Consider the following 21,042-nt stretch of genomic DNA (forward strand, 5'->3'; position numbering starts at 1 on the left):
CTGCGGGTCCCCGGACCCCAGGGGTGACCCTCGGTGCGGGGAGGGAGACAGGACACAGGGCGGCAGGCACACCAGCGGGCTTCCTGGAGAATTCCAGGTTCCCGGGAGGTTTCCCAAAGGCCAAAGGCTCCGTGAGCATCTGTCCCCCAGAACCTCGGCTGTGTGCGAGGCGGCAAACGTTAAATCATGGGAAGAGAGCGATTTCTCATCGTTTCCAGCACATAAATGTAGCTCAGTGCACGTGATTGTAAAATAGTGTTTCTACTTACGTTCCTACACATCTGCTGCTGTGTTTACTCATCTCTCGTTCTGACTTTTAGAAAGAGCAATCAATCTATTTTTTAATCCCCTCTCCGATGACTGACTGTTCATCCCCATAAGGGACAGAGGGCGGCCCCTCCTCGAACCCCGTCCCCTTCTAAGATGCACAGGGGTGGGGAGATGCTCCCCGGTCCTGGGTGCTCCGTGCAAACTCACTCAGGGGCTGGTGGCGGCTCAGTGGGTGTGCACAGTGTGAGACTCCCACCCCTGTGACAGCCAGTGCGACAAGGAGAGGCCCTGGTGGCACCTGCCACACGGTTCACCTTATGCTGCGTCCCAGATACGGAGGCCATGGACGCTGCGTGGAGAGTCAGTCATGGCCGAGCCAAATGGGAAGCCGGTCGGCAGGAGGAGGAGCAAGAGGGGCCTTCACTTTTGGGCCCTGGTAAGAGGGAGGTGTCACCAATGCAAGTGCCTGGACCGAGAGGTGTGTGCACAAAGGTGTGCGAGCTCAGGTGTGCAAGCAGAGGTGTATGCACAGAGGTGTGCAAGCTCAGGTGTGCAAGCAGAGGTATATGAGCACAGGTGTGCAAGCTCAAGTGTGCAAGGACAGGTGTGCATGCAGAGGTGTGTGTGCAGAGGTGTGCGTGCAGAGGTGTGCGAGCTCAGGTGTGCAAGGACAGGTGTGCATGCAGAGGTGTGCTTCCAGAGGTGTGCAAGCTCAGGTATGCAAAGACAGGTGTGCATGCAGAGGTGTGCTTGCAAAGGTGTGCAAGCTCAGGTGTGCAAGGACAGGTGTGCATGCAGAGGTGTGCGTGCAGAGGTGTGCAAGCTCAGGTGTGCAAGGACAGGTGTGCATGCAGAGGTGTGCTTGCAGAGGTGTGCAAGCTCAGGTGTGCAAGGACAGGTGTGCATGTAGAGGTGTGCTTGCAGAGGTGTGCAAGCTCAGGTGTGCAAGCACAGGCATGCAAGCAGGATCAGAGAGGCTGCTGCGTAACAAACAACCCCATCGCGGCAGCTCACACAGCAGTGGTGCTCTCTGCTGGGATCTGTGTGTCTCACGGGACAGGGCTCTGCACTGCCGGTGGCTCCGTGATCGGCCTGGTCATCCTGTGGCCCCTGCATCTCCGGCCGTGCATCTGCACCGTCTCCTCTTCGTCATGTTGGTAAAAGGGGACCATGTCCAGCAAGGAGCCCCCGGCTCCGCCTTGTGGCTTGAACTGTGGTCGAAGCACCCAACGCCAGGGCAACAGGACCACCGTGTCCCTGCTCAACCCCCACCTCGGGCCTCCACCCCGCGGCCTCCTCCTCCATCCGACCGGGGTCTGTGCTGACGGCACGGGCCCCTCTCGGACCACGCCGACCCCTCCCCGGCTCAGCCTCCTCAGCCAGGCTGCGGGCCATTTCGGCCACATCACGAACACGCGAAGATAAAATGAATAGAAGCGCTCATTTGTCACGGAAAATCCGGGAGGCAGGGCCTGGGGGGGGGGGGGGGGCCGTGTTCCTAGTGTACTGCGTGCTCCCCGCGCCCAGCAGCCTCTGATTTCCTGTCACCACCTGGCTGCCCTGGCTCCTGCCACCGGTGGGTTCTGAGACGCCGACGTCACCGGCATTAAGACGACGCCCTTTGCCCTCCGACGGCAGCAGGGACCGAGCCTGCGGAGTCGGGCGGTGATTGTCTTCCCCCAAAAGTCCTTAAATAATAGCCTAAAATCTGAAGAATTACTTTAATACTTCGATAAAAATAACCCAATTCAAAACATTTTCGAGGAAACAGAGTTCCTTGCTCTAGGCGACCGTGTAATGGCTGAGGAGAAGTGGATGGCCTGTCACTTCTGATTAGAGGGCTGAGCCTCTGTGCGCTGAGTGAGGGGACATGCCTGGTAATAGGAAGTGCAGATATTAAAGTTAATAAAATAACGTGAGCACGGTCGGCACACGGAACTGGACCAAGTGCAGCCCGGCATCCGACATCCATTACCCCGTCCGCGCGACTCCTGTGGCCCCGCATCTAATGAGGAGCTTAATTTCAGTTTCCAACGAGGGTGCAGCTGAAAATACGGTTTCCAGATTAGATGGATATTTTATCCGGCTCCCGGACAAACGGAGCCGGGAGGGGCTGGCAGGTGGGCGCAGGCGTTACCGAAGGGATTACCGGATTGCCAACCACCCAGCCCGCACCGTCCAGGCGGCCTCCAGAGGGATTGCCGTCCTGGCCGTCGTTATAAATAATTCGGTGCAAACACGGCGATCTCGGGGCCTCACCACAGAAAAGGAAGGGGCACCCCCTGTCTCTCCTTCCCCCCCCGCCCCCCCCGCCCCACTCCGCCCAGCCGGCCTCCCCGTCACACACAGCAGGCCGCCCGGCCCGCGATGGCGTCTTTAATGGAAACCCAGCACCGACTGTAATGGTTTTGTTTTTCGATACATTAACCTCCAACTTGCGTTCTCACGATTAAGTGCCCAGCTGAGAGGCCCCTGGAATTTTTCCTCCCGTGGAAGCGCCGTCGCCACGACCGGACCCTCTTCGGGGATTTGAACGCAATTCCGGGAGCTGGTCTCGGGGAGCCCGGAATTAAAGTTCAGCTCGCCTCGCTTCCCTTTCAAAATATTTAGAACTTTGACAGGTACGACATTATGTTTTCATTAAAACGGCTGATTTCGGAACGCTGGCCTGTGCAGGGCCGCCGTAAACAGTTTATGATGAACTGCCACGCTCTTTAATTAAAACAATAAATCCCGCCCGCCCGCGCATTCCCGCAGCCTCGGGTCTGACCTTTGCCTCCCGCGCTCCACCGCCCGGCGGCCGCCGCGCCCCCCACGCCGGGCGGGGAGGGCGTTAAAACACGGTCCGCGCGGCAGTAAAGATAAAATAAGAGAAAACGTGCCATTATCTCCGCAGTTATGATTAATTCGGTTCATATTTTACAATCTGGTTACGGAGGGGAACTGCACACTCTACATCACGGGTCTGCCACTCACCGCACCTAATGTGTAAAAATGCTTGATATTTCAGAAAATGGCACCGAGCTCACTCACCGCAGCCCGCTCGGGGAGGAGCCCCCGACACAGACGGTCGTAAGGAGCCAGGCCCCCGCCCGCACCCAGTCCGCGCGGCGGGCGGACAGACGGTCCGTGTGGACGGCAGCCCGGCCTCCCCGCCGCTGGGTCACGGTCAGACGTCCCCTGCGTCTCTGGCTTTGCCGCTGCAGCAGCTCGCGGGTGACGCGACAGCCGGGAATCATCTGTTGTGTGGCCCAGGTCACCAGCTCACCCTGGCCCTGCCAGCTCCAGGCAGAAACTGCAGGGGACCGGGTCTCACACCCGCCCCGCGCCCCCAGAGGGCTCCACAGGCGGACAGACGGACAGCAATGGGCCGCAGGAGCAAACGCCCAGCTGTGGGGGGAGGAGACTTTCTGCAGTGATGGGGGTGCACGGGCACCTTTGGGGTCTGAGGGCTGGTCCCCAGCACCCCCATCACACCTGCCGTGGCTTCATCCCAGGCCTCTGCTCCGGGCCTTGCTCCACGCCCACTGCTCACGCATATGACACATGCACAGGCACACAGGCATGTCCGGAGCGGGCACAGCAAGGGGACCGTGAGCTGCACGCCCCCTGTGGGTCTTGGTTGGAGTGGCAGGCAGAGCCCCGGGAAGACGGGGGAGGGAGGCGTCCTGGCCACAGGAGGCCACAGGGCCCTCAGCACAGGACCAGGGTCCATCTGCCCAGGGCGGGAGGAGTGGAGTGACCGGGGGCCACCTCCCATGGGGGAGCGCAAGACCCCACCTCGGCCCCGCCCCCTCCCACTCGGGGATCCTGCCCGCTGACCTGCTGGGGGGACCATCTGCAACGGGGCACAAAGGTGGGCCTGCCAGAGGGAACACGGCCCTCAAAGGCGGGACACGGCCCTCACGTCCAGCCTCCGTCCCTGTCCCCCTCACGGCCTCACTCTCTGAACGAACCCTGCGAGTCATAGCCGAAACCTACAACACTCCATGGGCCCCGCCGTTCCCCGGAGCAAATCTTCTACATTTTCCACCAGCTTGTGCGGGGGGAGGGGGGGCGGGGGGGCTTGTGGGGGGGAGACGCTGGCCCGGTCGCCCACGAATCCCACACGCCCAGGACTGAAGCAGCATTGGACCTGGCCGCCCCGGTCAGTCTGCCTCTCCCGGTCCTTTCTCTGGCCCGCAGCCCCGCTGTCCAGCTCGCTGTCCGATAACCACGGGGCCCAGACTGCCCGGCCTGAGCTCCGGGCACAGTTCAGTGGTGACCGGGACGGATACCGGCACCCCAAGTCTGTTCCCATCTCGAGGCTCAAGGACTCTCCATGCCCTGGGCGGTGTGGCTCAGTGGACAGAGCCGGCCTGCAGACTGAAGGGTCCTGGGTTCGATTCTGGTCTAGGGCATGCGCCTCAGTTGCAAGCTCAATCCCCGGCCCTCGTCGGAGCACATGCAGGAGGCAACCAATCGCTGTGTCTCTCTCACATGGATGTTTCTCTCTCTGTCTCTCCCCCTCTCTTCCACTCTCTCTAAAAATCAATGGGAAAAATCCTCAGCTGAGGAGTAACACAAAAAACAAAGGAATAACTCTCCAGACACCACTTGCCCTGCCATGAAGGCAGGTCCCTGCAGGCACGGCGCCCACCCACGCCCTCCGTCCCATGCGCCCAGCAACCACGGGTTGTAGCGTTAAAGCGTGGAAACCAGGAAGGGGTGCCCGGCCGGCCTCGTGGCACTAACCGGCTCGCGGGCACCCGTGCGGATCCGGACCCCGGGCGGCTATATTTGTAGCTTGTTCAGGGTGGGTGGTGGGAGGACTCCTGTTGCTATGGGAACCCTGTGTCAGGCGGGCTTCCCAAGTGAAGACTGAAGCTGGGTTTCTCCTGGGTATCTTCTCCAGGTCGGGTTTCAGAGGAAGAAGCCACGCGATCGAGCCAGGAGGGGCTCCCCGTGGTTTGGGGAAGGTGGGGGTCCCGGGATTGGCTCACTGGGGAGAGAAGACAGTGCTGAGGCCGGAGCCGATGGATGACGGTGCCCATGGATGACAGTGCCCACGGATGAGGGTGCCCACGGATGACGGTGCCCACAGATGACGGTGCCCACGGATGACGGTGCCCATAGATGCCAGTGCCCATGGATGACGGTGCCCACGGATGAGGGTGCCCATAGATGACGGTGCCCATGGATGAGGGTGCCCATAGATGACGGTGCCCAAGGATGACAGTGCCCATGGATGATGGTGCCCATGGATGAGGGTGCCCAAGGATGACGGTGCCCACGGATGAGGGTGCCCACGGATGACAGTGCCCATAGATGACAGTGCCCATGGATGACGGTGCCCATGGATGAGGGTGCCCATAGAAGACGGTGCCCAAGGATGACGGTGCCCATGGATGAGGGTGCCCATGGATGACGGTGCCCAAGGATGACAGTGCCCATGGATGAGGGTGCCCATGGATGACGGTGCCCAAGGATGACAGTGCCCATGGATGATGGTGCCCATGGATGAGGGTGCCCATGGATGACAGTGCCCATGGATGATGGTGCCCATGGATGAGGGTGCCCAAGGATGACGGTGCCCATGGATGAGGGTGCCCATAGATGATGGTGCCCACGGATGAGGGTGCCCATGGATGATGGTGCCCATGGATGACGGTGCCCATGGATGACGGTGCCCACGGATGAGAGTGCCCAAGGATGACGGTGCCCACGGATGAGGGTGCCCATGGATGATGGTGCCCATGGATGACGGTGCCCATGGATGACGGTGCCCACGGATGACGGTGCCCATAGATGATGGTGCCCATGGATGAGGGTGCCCATAGATGACGGTGCCCACAGATGACGGTGCCCATAGATGATGGTTCCCATAGATGACGGTGCCCACGGATGAGGGTGCCCATAGATGACGGTGCCCACAGATGACAGTGCCCATAGATGATGGTGCCCACAGATGACGGTGCCCACAGATGAGGATGCCCATAGATGACAGTGCCCACGGATGATGGTGCCCTACCGGAGGAAAGGGCCGAAAAGAGACCCCAGGCCAACCCCGCCCAGCCAGGAGCAAGTCTGCAGTGCCACAGCCGCAGCGTCACCTCGGGGTGACTCCAAGGCGCCCCTGAAGGCAGACTGAAAGCCCATACCCTCTGGACCGGGAAGTGCTAATGCCCCAGCACGCTTCCCCCCACCTCCCCGGCCTCGTCCACAGCCTCCTTCCTCCAGGGATGAGGCCCAGGACAAGGGAGACCAGGGTGAGTCCTGGGGGCGGCACTGGCTCCCGGGACACTGGGGGCCTATCGTTGGCCGTCAGAAGTTTGCTTCAACCATCATGTTAGGACTCGGCTCTCTGGCTGGGGTGTCGGCTTGCTGCCCACCAGTGACCCCTCCACCTGAACGGAACCCCAGCCGCGACAGCCGGGCCTCAGGCTCCCCCCGTGAGGTGCCCCTGCCAGCGACTGGGTGTGAATCAGCCCCCCGGTGCTCAGAGTGCAGAGCTTCTGCCTCCTTCGGGGAGGGCAGGGGGCCCACACCTTCCTCCCACTGCCTCGCAGGCCGTGCCTGGGGGTCTCCGCGGGTCACGCAAAGCCAGACGCTTTGCCCATGGTGAGGGCAGCCCCAGGGCACCCCAAGTCCCAACCCAGGTGGACGGCGTCACCCGGCCTTAGCGTCTGGCCACGTGCCGGGCACACAGAGGCTCTGAAACAGGTTGGCTGGAGAGTGGACGTTGAGGCCAAGATGCCAGCAAAGTGGACAGGGAAAGAGGAGCCAAGAAGAAGGGCGGTCAGCACTCTGAACCCCACTTCCCACCAGCCGCCCACGAGTGCCCGCCCCATGTGATGCCCGGGACACAGATAAACTGGACATTGCCTACCCCGCCCTCGCCTGGGGGACAGGGACGGAGACGCGGGGGAATAAATGACCAAAGCCCGGCCGGCGGGGCTCCGTGGGTGAGCGCCAACCGAGGAACGAGGAGGTCAGGGCACAGGCCGGGGTAGCGGGCTCCATGCCCAGTGGGGGGCGTGCAGGAGGCAGCCGGTCCCTGATTCTCTCCTCACTGATGTTTCTCTCTCTCTCCCTCACTCACATGAAAAGGGGAATTGTGACGGGTGCTAGGATTTCGAGGGCTTGTTTGCTTGGCGTGTGTTTAGAAGGTTGGGGTTTTTAAATCCTGCTTCTCTGTGTTTGCCAGTGTAATACCTACCTGCTTTACACGCACACGCACACACACACACACACACACACCGCGGTCCTATCTCACACGACTGCGGTAAGCATTTGGGGAGATGGCATGCCGTGTCTTAATCCTTAAACGGGTGGGAAAGCTCGGAACAGATTCTTATTTTGAAACAAGAATAAGGAGGCGGGTGCGTTTCCCTCCTGTCACAGGCATCACACCGTGCTCTGCTACTCAACGAGAATCTACTCTCCTCGTCGCTGAGGTTTGGCTGCTCGGCAGTAAAACACGAATCAAAGAGGCGCGGGACCCAGGCGGCAACTGGCAGGCGGCGTTCGAGATCCGCACGGGACCGGCCGGGCTGCAGCGTCTCACAGGCTGTGGGCACAGCCTCCTCCATCTGCTCCCGGTGCCCCCCAACAACGGAGGACGGCGCCCTCCCACCCCCACCGCACGCGGAGCAAAGCTTGGGAGGCCTGCAGGAGCCGACGCTGCTAAGGAGGCCGGCCCGGCGTCTCCCACCACCGAGCGGCTGCCGTTGCCCATCTTGCCAGCGGAGACGTGTGAACCTGCCAGGCGGCGGCTGAGTTTGGAGAAACGGGGGTGCAGCCGCATTGTTACCCCCTCATCCCCCACCCCCGCACTGTCCCCGGGCCAAGGGGAGCTTGCAAGCCCTGGAGCCTGGGATTTTCCCCACGCCCATGAAGGTGGACATTGGCATCCCCTCCTTCGCTCCTGGGGCAAAACAGACCCAGAGATAAAGGTGGGTGGGCCCGGCCGGCGTGGCTCAGCGGTTGAGCCAGGAACCAGGAGGTCTCGGTTCAATTCCGGCTGGGGCACAGGCCCGGGTGGCGGGCTCCATCCCCAGTGGGGGGCGTGCAGGAGGCAGCCGATCAGTGATTCTCTCTCATCGTTGGTGTTTCTCTCTCCCTCTCCCTTCCTCTCTGACATCAGTAAATAATATATTTTTTAAAAGAAATAGAGGTGGGTCAGGGGCTGGGTCCTGCGGCGGCTGGGACACCCTTGGTCGCCAGGGACAGAAAATTCAGCCCGAAAGGCTCGAGGCCAAGAGGACGTGCTGGCTCCCGGGGGCGACGGCTGTGAGTGCCGGGCCCCTGCTCCCCGGGCTGGGGAGCCTCCCTCCGGGCTGGGCCAGGTGAGGCCCAGCCAGAGCTCAGCCCTGACACCTGGGGCCCAGGCCGCGTGGAACTGGGTGTGCGATGCACCTGAGCCCATCATTAAGCCAAGGGGAGACGTGCCCCGATTGGCTTAGTCTGGGTCACGTGCCCTCCCTGGAGCAGGAGGACCAAAGCTCCTGGAAGCTGTGGGCTCAGAGACCGGAGGGGGATGTCGGGTTGTGAAATGCAACAGGCACCCCCTTCCCAGCATCGCCAGACCCAGCCTTGGGTTGGACCAAAGATCTCCAATTCCGCTGAGCAAGCGCCATGCCCCGCACTCACGCTCGGGGAGAAGGAGGAATCCGGCCACTTACCTGTGCTGAGAGCCCGGTGCCTTTCAGCGTCCAGGCTGCCAACGGCCCTGCACCCCCGACTCCGAGGGGTTCACAAAACCCCTTCCTGGAGGTGAGGTCTCACTCACTCCCGTCTGGGACTCAACGGCTGCCTCCTGCGTCTACGTACGGAGCGGAGACCCAGTGATTCAAAACTCCCCGGTCAAGCCCAGCCGGCGTGGCTCCGTGGTTGAACGTCGACCTATGAACCAGGAGGTCAGGGTTCAATTCCAGGTCGGGGCACGTGCCCGGATTGCGGGCTTGATCTCCAGTGGGGGACGTGCAGGAGGCAGCTGATCCATGGCTCTCTCTCATCACTGATGTTTTGATCTCTCCCCTCCTCTCTGAAATCAATAAAAATATATTTCTACACACACACACACACACACACACACACAACTCCCTGGTCAAGATCGGGGACACCGAGGCAAACAGGGGGACCAAGATGCTGCCCGATATAATCTCTAAATTGTTAATTAAGATTACAAGTCACATTAAGCGGTGACTTTCTGTAAGGGGGACAAGCACAGAAAGACACCGACTCCAAGATGTTTTAACGCCACTTAGCTTCACCTTAGATTCCGGCTTTTATTGAAACGCGTTCAACTCTCTTTGCTGAAATGCAACGTGCATACGGAGCAATGCCCACGACGTGAGTGCACGTCAACGCGTTACGCCGAAGGAAACACACTCGAGAGCGGCCACTGGGGTCAAGAACGCTCCGGAAGCCGCCCCGTCTGTGGCCGTCTGTCCCAGCACCTGAGAGGACTGAGTAAGACGCTGTGTGTCCAGTCTGTTCCTGGTCCCTCGGTTCCTATTGGCAGCATTCTTACCCCACACGGACATTTCTGCTGGGAGAGAAGCCGCTGGCCCACCTGCTCCTCTTCACAGATAAAGGGAATCGTCCTCCTGACGGTAACGCCCCAATCGGTCCAGCCCGGATCCTAACCAGGACCCTAGGGAGAACCCGTGGTCAGCGTGGGAGGCAACCAGGGCTCAGTGTAGATGCTGGTTCTTCTCTCTATGTATGTGTTTCTCATTGATTTTAGAGAGAACGGAAGAGAGAGAAAGAAACATCAATGATGAGAGAGAATCGTGGATCGGCTGCCCCCTGCACACCCCTCACTGGGGATGGAGCCCACAACCTAGGCACGTGCCCTGACCGGGAATCGAACCGTGACCTCCTGGTTCCTAGGTCGATGCTCAACCACTGAGCCACACCGGCCCGGCCCTCGGCCCCCCCACCTTAATCTGGGTGTGAGTGCACAGCTGTGTACCCCAGGCAGAGGCCCGCTGCCACCCCCTCTGATCCCCGAGGCCACGTGTCTGGGTGCAGGGGGAGGTAGGTGAGGAAGAGGAAGGGGCCATCCTTGCACCTGCTGACGAGGCCGTTTTGTGGAGGCCCTTGTCCCCGGCACCTCCACCCCCCGCCCCCGCCCCAGGCAGCATCAACGTTGGCAAATTACCTTCCAGGCCCCTGACTCTCAGACAGCGCATAGCAGCGCCCGGACAGGCCGGCTCAATAAACGTTTAATTAATTAATCAATCAGGCCCAATCAAAGATGGGCTGATTATCTAGATCTTTTTATCTGTACAACGCTAGGCGGCTGGCTAATTGCTTTTTCTTACAGTTTCTGGAATGACACTGGTTTCGAGAGCTACACAGATACAGCCTCCGAGGTCAAAAGCCTGATAAGTATGAAATATTCCCAGGGCGCCCTTCGGAGCAGATTGCTGCGGAAGCCGCAGTCATTATCCTGGAAGTCGATGCCTTAATGTCGCCGCAATGCTGAGGCAGAGAACACCGGCTCCTGATAGGGGAGCTGAGATCCGAAAATACGGCTCCGCCAAGAACAAAAGGCCCCAGTCGGGGAGCCTGCGTCAGCACTCCGCTCCCCACCGCGGCGTCCACACACGTGCTGGCCTCCAGGACAAAGGACTGTGCTAGCCCTGGACGGAATGTAGGCGGGCGCACACCTGAGCGAGAAAGAGCCACGGTGCAGGGAGAGGCGACATGGTTCCTGTGTTAAACAAACTTCCCACAGTTGCGGAGATTTCTGGGGAACCCCCCCAACAGCCTCCTGCAGCCCCACACTGGGCTCCCCAAGCGTCTTCATGCATTCACTTAAGAGTCATAAACGAGCCCTAGCTGGTGTGGCTCCGTGGACAGAGCGTGGCCTGCGGACTGAAGGGTCCCGGGTTCGATTCCGGTCAAAGGCACAGGCCCGGGTTGTGGGCTTGATCCCCAGTGGGGGGCGTGCAGGAGGCAGCTGACCCATGATTCTTCATCATCATTGATGTTTCTATCTCTCCCTTCCTCTCTGAAATCAATAAAAAAAATGTTTTTTAAAAAAGTCATAAATGATCTGCCTTAGAGGCACTCAGATCACAAGACGCTGGGAATTCTGTGCGGTTTATTTCTAGCTGTGAATGTGGGATTTGGCCTTTCTGGGTATGAATCTGGTGGGAGCTGTGCTCTCGGTGGATTTGGGGTGAATGAAATAATGGCATCTGAGGGCCCACCCACAGCCCAGCACTGGGGACACAGCCAGAACCTGCCACTTCTCGGTCACGAGCAGCGGCGGTGCTCAGACACACCCTGGACCTCAGGACCGTGTGGGAAATCCTAGCAGGTTCATACAACTGGAAATTTGGGGGATCTTCTAGGAGCTGGGAAAAATAATTCACCAAAGCATCTTTTGCCCAGCTGGTGTGGCTCAGTGTTGACGTCGACCTAGAAACCAGGAGGTCACTGTTTGATTCCCGGTCAGGGCACATGCCCGGGTTGCAGGCTGGATCCCCAGTGGGGGGCGTGCAGGAGGCAGCCAATCCATGATTCTCTCTCATCATGGATGTTTCTATCTCTCTCCCTCTCCCTTCCTCTCTAAAATCAATAAAAATATATTTTAAAAAAACAATAATAATTTTAAAAGCCTCTTTCTCTCATTTTCTAACGATTGGCCTTTGATTTGTGAAGAGCGCATCGGGTTGGGCTGGAGCGCTCCCACGTTCGCCTGGAGCGGTGGGCTGGCCGCGGCCCAGCCTCCAAGGCTGCCAGGAGGCCCCTGATTCTCACAGGCTGAGCCCGGGAGACGCGTGAGCCCGACCATAAGTGCTGCCTTCGCGGGCTGTGCGAACCCAGACGCAGAGCGGCTGCCAGCGCAGGGCCCTGCACCCGCAGCGACGCTGACACACCAAGACCCACAGCCGCTGCTTCCGCATCTCCCGGTTTCCAACGCTGTCCACGGCCCCGTTCAGCCGCACACTGTGCACAAGCGATTCGACAAACACACAGGTCGACACACACATCAGTCACATGTTGACCTTCATGGTCAACCCGTTATTTATTTTATTTTTCAGAGAGGAAAGGAGAGGGAGAGAGAGAAACATCGATGATGAGAGAGAATCATGGACCGGCTGCCTCCTGCACGCCCCCCACTGGGGATGGAGCCCGCAACCCAGGCCTGTGCCCTGATGGGGAATGGAACCGTGACCTCCTGCTTCATAGGCCGACGCTCAACCACTGAGCCACGCCGGCCGGGCACAACCCCTTTAGAGGGTGCAACGCACTCCATGGGATTGGAAAACGGGGGCCGGGCTCAGCAGGCTCGATCCCCCCAGGGACCAAGCAGGAAGCGGCCGATCGACGACCTTCCTCTCTCATGGACGTTTCTCTCTATCCCTCTCCCTTCCTCTCTCTCTGAGAATCAATAAAAACATATTTTTTAAAAAAAAAAGAAGAAAAAGTAACCCTGGAAACTCTCAGGACAGAGGGAAGAGGGGGTCAGTGGCCAGCGCTGGCCTCGGGGCCTGGGTGAGCTGTCCGCGGTGCTGAACCCCCACGGGGCACCGCAAAGAAGGTGCCCCTCCTCTGTCTGGCACTTACCTGCTGGAGAGGGGAGGCCGTCACCACAGACCCGGCAACTCTGCACATTGCGAACAGCGGATGGAGTGATTGAGAGACGTGGGTGGGGCCGGAGCAGCCACCGGGGCAGCCTGGGAGGCCAGGGAAGGCGTCTCGGAGGAGGCGGCCTCTCACGGAGACCCGCAGGCTTAGACAACGCCCGCCGCGCGGCCTGAGCGCCCACCGCCGCCCGTGCCCAGGCCCGGCCGCGGCTCCGGGACGGAGAGTTCCGGAGGCTCGCGCCCAGGGAGCCTGTCCCGGATACGGTCAGTCGGCCTTGAGGGAAGCTTCTGGACGTGTCCCCCACGTTGATGATATGAAGGATGTGCTGGTGATCACTTTGGTCTTGGGCTCTGACGAAACCTTTCTAGGAAAACACAGCGTGGAGGCCCGCGGCTGGGGTGTGGCACCGGGATCTATTTCTCCAGCTTCTGTAGCTTGCATGTCGCAAACCATCACATGAAATGAAAAGAACTCGCAAAAATATAGATCAAATTTGTTTTTGTTGTTAATCCTCACCAAGGGATATTTTTCCATTGATTTTTTTTTTTTTTTGAGAGAGAGAACGCGTGGGAGAGGGAGAGACAGAAAGAGAAACATCGATGTGAGAGAGACGCATCGATTGGTTGCCTCCCGCATGCGCCTCAACCAAGGCTGAGGATTGAGCCTGTCACCAAGGTACATGCCCTTGACTGGAATCGAACCCAGGACCCGTCAGTCCACAGGCCGATGCTCTATCCACTGAGACAAACTGGCTGGGGCGAGATCGAAATATTTTTAGTGTCTTGCATCTTAATGATTCAGAAATACTATGATCATCTCATAGCAATTGACAAGACCCAAAAGCACAGTAACCACGGATTGTACTGACGTAGCAGCTTTACCCCACCTACGACCCTGCCTCTCACACAACTGGTTCAGTACCTGGAAGGTCCCTGGTAATGAATATGCTATTAAGCAGGGTGGTGTGTTTTTTTTTTAATTTGCATGCTTCTCTTATACCGACTCAGCAATAAATTTTTCTGATTTCCTTCATAAATAAGTTTCATTATGCCTCATTATTTAACACAACACGTTCGCCTTCCCTGAAAGGACACCGTATGTTTGATGACCTTCCTATATAAAGTCATAAATTTAAGAAAAGGGTTACACAACCCGCAAGGAAATAAGCAATCAGACCATGCAGACGGGCCACCGTCAAAAGTCTGCAAAGAGACCATTTCACCACGCGGAGGGCGCAGGCGGCATTTCACTGGACTCCAGCATGAGCTAGATCCCAGCTCTGGCACCACCCACTCCGTCCCTACGTTGTCTTAGTGGGCGCTTTCAGACAGATGAGCAACCAGCAGAAACCGTGCACAGTGCAAATGGCCTCGCAGCCCTGCTTTATGGACTTACCGCCCCGGCAATAAAATTATAGCCCTCGGTATTACGCTGATTTATGGCGATTTTCACTTTCCGTTTGGAATGGACGTGGGGAGCCCGGAATTGAACGCAGCGTTGCCGCCCCCTCAGGGTCACCCCTGAGCACGAGCGCCTCGCGTGGGCCTGACGCACGGACGCCGGCGCGTCGCTGGGGGCGTTATGGGGGACAATGTCACCTCGGGGTCACGTCGAAGCGAACCTAAACTTCCATTCCCAGTGAAACAACAGGTTGTATTTGAGATTGGCGGCAAAAGCATACTCCGGCGATCCCCTCGCTGGTTTGGCTCGGTGAACGGAGCATCGGCCTGCGGACTGAAGGGTCACTGGTTCAATTCCAGTCAAGGGCACAGGCCAAAAAAAATAATAATTAATAAATAAATAAGAAGGAAAACAAATGCCGAAACCGGTTTGGCTCAGTGGATAGAGCGTCGGCCTGCGGACTGAGAGGTCCCAGGTTCGATTCCGGTCAAGGGCATGTACCTGGGTTGCAGGCACATCCCCAGTGGGAGATGTGCAGGAGGCAGCTGATCGATGTTTCTCGCTCATCGATGTTTCTAACTCTCTATCTCTCTCCCTTCCTCTCTGTAAAAAATCAATAAAATATATTAAAAAAAAAAAAAAAAGAAGGAAAACAAAAAAAGGGCACAGGCCCAGGTTGTGGGCTTGATCCCCAGTAGGAGCCGTGCAGGAGGCAGCCAATCGATGGCTCTCTCTCACCACGGATGTTCTGTCTCTCTCCCTCTCCCTTCCTCTCTGAAACCAATAAAAACATTTAAAAAAAAAAAGAAAGAAACATCCCAGAAGGTCACGTACGTACAGTGTCCTGCTTGGTGCTCCAGTGTCGGGGGGTTGGGGGCTCTGAGCTAGAGGGCATTCGAGGGAGCCTCTTGCTGCCCGCTGCCCGCCAGTGGCTGCCCCTCCCGCCAGCAGTGAGGGTGCCAGGGCGTCTGTGGTCTACCACCTGGAGGAGCTGTCAGAATAACAAACGACACCTTTTAGGTCACGGGATTACCCCTCGCCAGGCCTGACGAGCAGTTACTTCTGCTGGTGGTGCCTTTTCTCATCCCCGGCTCCTTCTTCTTTTCATTTTCTCCCTCCCGCCCCGCCTCCCATCAATAAAGGCCGCGCGGTAAGGAGGCTGCTGCTGCGGGAAGACGTTAACACATCCTATCATCATCTCGCCGTCGCGTTCAGAGGCAGGTGGTGTTACCTGTCAACGGGCTTAGAGAGCTGCCACCCACCCACTGCAGGGGAGGCAGGGACAGTGGCCCCAGGAGGCAGCCCTTGGGAGGCGCAGAGACCCATTCCCGTTCCCCTGGTGGAGGAGGGACTGTGGGGAGCGCTCCCGTCACCGGCCTCCGTGGGAGCAGAGAGACCGCCTGGCAGGGTGAGCTCCGTGCCCCACCGGGCAGCCCGGCCAAGCCTCCCAGAGCCACGCACCGTCTGTGGCACATGCCAACCCAAGGAGGCCCCCACGTCCTCCCACAGCCCCTCTGCACCCCCACTCCCAGCCTGCGGGTGCCTTTCCTGGAGCACAGCCGTCAATCAACGTGCATCCAGGGACTCTGCCGGACGGCAGGCTATCCAGACGGATTCAGGGGCTGGGGCTGGGCCTGGGCCCCGGCCTGGGCAGTCTTTCCCTGCGTGCTGCCGCCTCGCCGCTCATCCCAGGTGAGCCACTAGGTGTCACCACCACAGACTGTGGTCCTTACTCCCAGGACCTGGGTACCAGACAGTGAGCATCCCAGGGACGAAGGGAGCTGGTGCGGCAGTCCATCCCCACGTGGACGCAGAGCTGCTTGAGATGCTATGAGAGTATGAGCACCCCCGGGGGCCCCTCCTACACCATTCAGCCACTCAGACCCACGTTAATCCTTCGAGTGCCAACCAATATCCTAGGAACTAGGCTACATTGCCAAGGCATTTTTGCTGATTTTACGCAGTTTAGGGAAAAAAAAATTATGAATCGCAAGTAAATGAAGTTACATATTCAAAAACTTAAGAAAACCTTTACTACATTGACATATTTAGCAATATCATCATCACTAATAAAAGCAGGCTTAGAACGGGACGCCATTTCGAAGCTTTGATAGCGCTCCCGGCACTTTTGGCGAAAGACAGGAGGAGCGCAATCGTGCTCCCCAGCACCCTAGGGGTTAACCAAGACCCACGTCAGCTCGAGCCAATGAAACTGTGTCCGAATGTCTAAAATGTTTACTGGCGCCCGGCTGGCGTGGCTCAGTGGTTGAGTGTCGACCTAGGAACCAGGAGGTCACGGTTCGATTCCCAGTCAGGACACAGGCCCAGGTTGTGGCCTCGATCCCCAGGAAGGGGCGCGCAGGGGGCAGCTGGTCAGTGATTTTCTCTCATCATGGATGCTTCTATATCTCTCTCCCCCTCCCTCCCTCTCTGAAATCAACAAAAGTATATTTCGGCGCCCTGCTCTGCCTCCAGCCCTTCCTCGAGGTCGGGTGCGGAGTGTCCCTCTGGCACACTCAGGTCTGCAGTAAGGAATGAACGAACACGGGTGCCTCGCAGCACGTGTCGTTGCAGATGTCGGTGTGCTGCGGGAATCATGGGCTTTTAGCGGAGAATGAATGACAGACGGATAATTTATGATGATTCCTGAGACCTGGGCTGGAATTATGAAGTATTTCTAGGTATATATTCAGGACGCACCGTGTAAAGAACCCAGAGCTAACGTTAATGTATTACTGACAGCCGGATACATAATAACAGATCGTGCCTTTTAATCTTACATCCCTCCTGACTTAGGGCGAGCCACCTTTTCACTCATTAATAAAATCCAGCCTTGTCATTATTCTTAAGGCGAAGTCCCGTTTTGAGCCCAGAGGATCCTATAATTAAACTCTCCATTTCCATATACCACGCATCTGAGGCTCAGAAATAGCATGGACTGAAATCTCGTCTTACAGGCGGGAGAGCACGTCAGAAACACGGAGCCCTCGTGGCCCCGCGAGGGAAACGGAAAGTCACGGACGTGTCTGCTCATCTTCTCAGCCGCAATACCGCATCCTCTTTTTCCCTTTCTGCGTCCCCGCCTCCTCTCACTCTTCCACGATCTATCCTTTCTGGAGACACTCTATTCAAAGTATATATATATATTTTTTTTTTTAAGGTCATGGTAAGAATTACAACACAAAGAAATACAGGCTAACTTGTCTCCTCCGATTTTCTGTGCCAGGCCAGAGGCTTACATGAGTCATCCCCTCAAACGAAATCTAACCTCATCTTACACACCAAAGGCAAGGAGTCCTTCCTGAGTGTCGTACCTGGGGACAAGCTGTTCCCAAGTTCCGCCTGGCCCGGCGTCTCATTCATCTTACTTCCTGCACGGCCCTCGGGGCTCCCAAAACGCCAACAGTGCTCTGGTTTGGGTTGTCAAGGAAACACCATGTATTATTATCAGACTCCTCCTTTTTTTGTTTTTTAAACGTTTTTTATTGATTTCAGAGAGGAAGGGAGAGGGAGAGAGAGGTAGAAACATCCATGATGAGAGAGAATCATGGATCGGCTGCCTTCTGCACGCCCCCCACTGGGGATCGAGCCCGCAACCCAGGCCTGTGCCCTGACCGGGAATCAAACCGTGACCTCCTGGTTCCTAGGTCGACACTCAACCCCTGAACCCTGCCAGCCGGGCTGTACTGGCTTTTGAAAGTTACCTCGATTTCTTCTGTTAGACTCTGCATCTGATACCATCTCTGTTTCAGGAATGAAGGTGCTGACCTTCCATTAACCTTCCTGTCTGCCGGGAATGGTTTCGTCCCATCGGTTCTGCCTCTTCCAGAGGCTTCAGTGAACGGGGCGGGGGGGGGGGGGGGGGGGCGTGTCAGTCAGCGGCGGCTGTCACGCTGCGTGACAAACAGCTCGAAAACCTCAGGACTTCCTCCCCCTGCAGATCCATCATCGTGGGTCGGCTGGGGCTCCGCGCCTTCGTGTCACTCTAAAACGCAGGGTGCCAGGGTGGCCACCACTGCAAACGCTACCGGTCATCTAGCCAGCGGGGGACGAGTGCTCTGGACGAAACTGCACTGGCCACTAACTGCTCCAGGATGGACGTGGCAGCCCTCACTTCCGCCCGCTGTTCACAGCCAGCGCCGGCCACAGGCCGCACCTCCGAGCCTGGGGCTGGACGGGGAGGTTGAAAATAGCTGGTGGACACCGGAGGGCACACAGGGACTTCAAGTATGCATTTGCCTCCCTTCATTGTTTTAGAATTCCCTTCTTTTCCCCAGATTGTGGTTTCTACACTACCCCCCACCACCCCCCAATCAAATAAACCTCTGATTTCGGTTCTGCCCAGTTTCAGGTTTGAGGACATTCCTGCAGAAAAGCCTCTCTTTGGAGTGTTATTAACTAGGATTGTAGTGTTGGCAGCGAAGGGACGGGGAGGCGCTTGCCCACGGACTGTGTGAGCTCACGGTCTCCCTTCTGGGTATTTCTGGTTCGCCTCCACTTCTTTTCCTTCCACCCTTCCACGCTACTCTCCTGCTCAGCCTCTTTTCTTGAAAAACAGATATATCTCCAACCCTTCCTTTTTCCTTTTTCTTACTTAGTCCCATCGGCAAGATATTCTTTAAAAAATAAGGTTTCTAACTGCTGGCTTGCCAAGCCCCAAACTCAGGTGAACATTGAGTTCCTATCTCAGGAGCTACTGACTGTCGGAACAGGGACTCTCAGTCCTGCGGAACAGGGACTCTCAGCCCTCCTCCCCCATGAAAGCCCCCCTCCTCCCCCATGAAAGCCCGGCCTGCGGCCAGACCCTAGTGCACCTGCCAGTCCCCAGGGGCATCTCAGCCCATGGCTGCGACCAAGGCTTAAGTTTCACTGTCTCCCACTGCGGCACCCAGCACCCAGACCCAGCACCCAGCGGGCTCCTTCCTAAGGCACCCACACTGCCAGCACCCACACCCTCCAGCACCCACACCCTCCAGCACCCACACCCTCCAGCACCCACACTGCCAGCACCCATACCCTCCAGCACCCACACCTCCAGCACCCACACCCTCCAGCACCCACACCCGCCAGCACCCACACCCTCCAGCACCCACACCCTCCAGGACCCACACCCTCCAGCACCCACACCCTCCAGCACCCACACCCGCCAACACCCACACCCGCCAGCACCCACACCCTCCAGCACCCACACCCTCCAGCACCCACACTGCCAGCACCCACACCCTCCAGCACCCACACCCGCCAGCACCCACACCCTCCAGCACCCACACCGCCAGCACCCACACCCGCCAGCACCCACACCCTCCAGCACCCACACCCGCCAGCACCCACACCCGCCAGCACCCACACCCTCCAGCACCCACACCCGCCAGCACCCACACCCTCCAGCACCCACACCCGCCAGCACCCACACCCTCCAGCACCCACACTGCCAGCACCCATACCCTCCAGCACCCACACCTCCAGCACCCACACCCTCCAGCACCCACACCCGCCAGCACCCACACCACCAGCACCCACACCCTCCAGGACCCACACCGCCAGCACCCACACCCTCCAGCACCCACACCCGCCAGCACCCACACCCGCCAGCACCCACACCCTCCAGCACCCACACTGCCAGCACCCACACCCTCCAGCACCCACACCCTCCAGCACCCACACCGCCAGCACCCACACCCGCCAGCACCCACACCCGCCAGCACCCACACCCTCCAGCACCCACACCCGCCAGCACCCACACCCGCCAGCACCCACACCCGCCAGCACCCACACCCTCCAGCACCCACACCCGCCAGCACCCACACCCTCCAGCACCCACACCCGCCAGCACCCACACCCTCCAGCACCCACACTGCCAGCACCCATACCCTCCAGCACCCACACCTCCAGCACCCACACCCTCCAGCACCCACACCCGCCAGCACCCACACCACCAGCACCCACACCCTCCAGGACCCACACCGCCAGCACCCACACCCTCCAGCACCCACACCCGCCAGCACCCACACCCGCCAGCACCCACACCCTCCAGCACCCACACTGCCAGCACCCACACCCTCCAGCACCCACACCCGCCAGCACCCACACCCTCCAGCACCCACACCCGCCAGCACCCACACCCGCCAGCACCCACACCCTCCAGCACCCACACCCGCCAGCACCCACACCCGCCAGCACCCACACCCTCCAGCACCCACACCCGCCAGCACCCACACCCGCCAGCACCCACACCCGCCAGCACCCACACCCTCCAGCACCCACACCCGCCAGCACCCACACCCTCCAGCACCCACACCGCCAGCACCCAGGGTGACGGTGAGCTGCGTGTGCGAGCAGGGCTGCTGGCGTCCCTGCGTGTTTCTCAGGCACCAGATCCCAACGACACCACGGAGGGTTGCCCCCCCCCCCCGCCCACGCCGGACGGAGACTGCGCTACCGTTACCGGGTGAAGCTGCCAGGTCTGCCCACAGCCCTGGGAAATCTTCAGGCCCTCCACAGGGTGCCCGCCGGCCCTGCCCACCTCCCGCAGCCTGGCGCTGAGCGGGACCCCAGCGGGACCTCCCTGCGTATCAGCCACTAAAGGTGCAGCCCAGCCAAAAGCTGCACCAAACTCAGAGGCTGCGGCGAGGCCCTGGCGCACAGACGCTGCAACGTGAGCAGACGCAGGTGACACGCGCGGACTCGGCCCCGACGACCCAGAAAACAGCGCGGTGGCGTTGGGAGCCCACCGCCCGCCCCGCCCTCGAGAGCCTGGGGGCGTGGCCTGCGCGTCGCCCCGCC

Source organism: Myotis daubentonii, chromosome 15, assembly GCF_963259705.1.
Source record: "Myotis daubentonii chromosome 15, mMyoDau2.1, whole genome shotgun sequence".
In the NCBI taxonomy this organism is placed as follows: Eukaryota; Metazoa; Chordata; class Mammalia; order Chiroptera; family Vespertilionidae; genus Myotis; species Myotis daubentonii.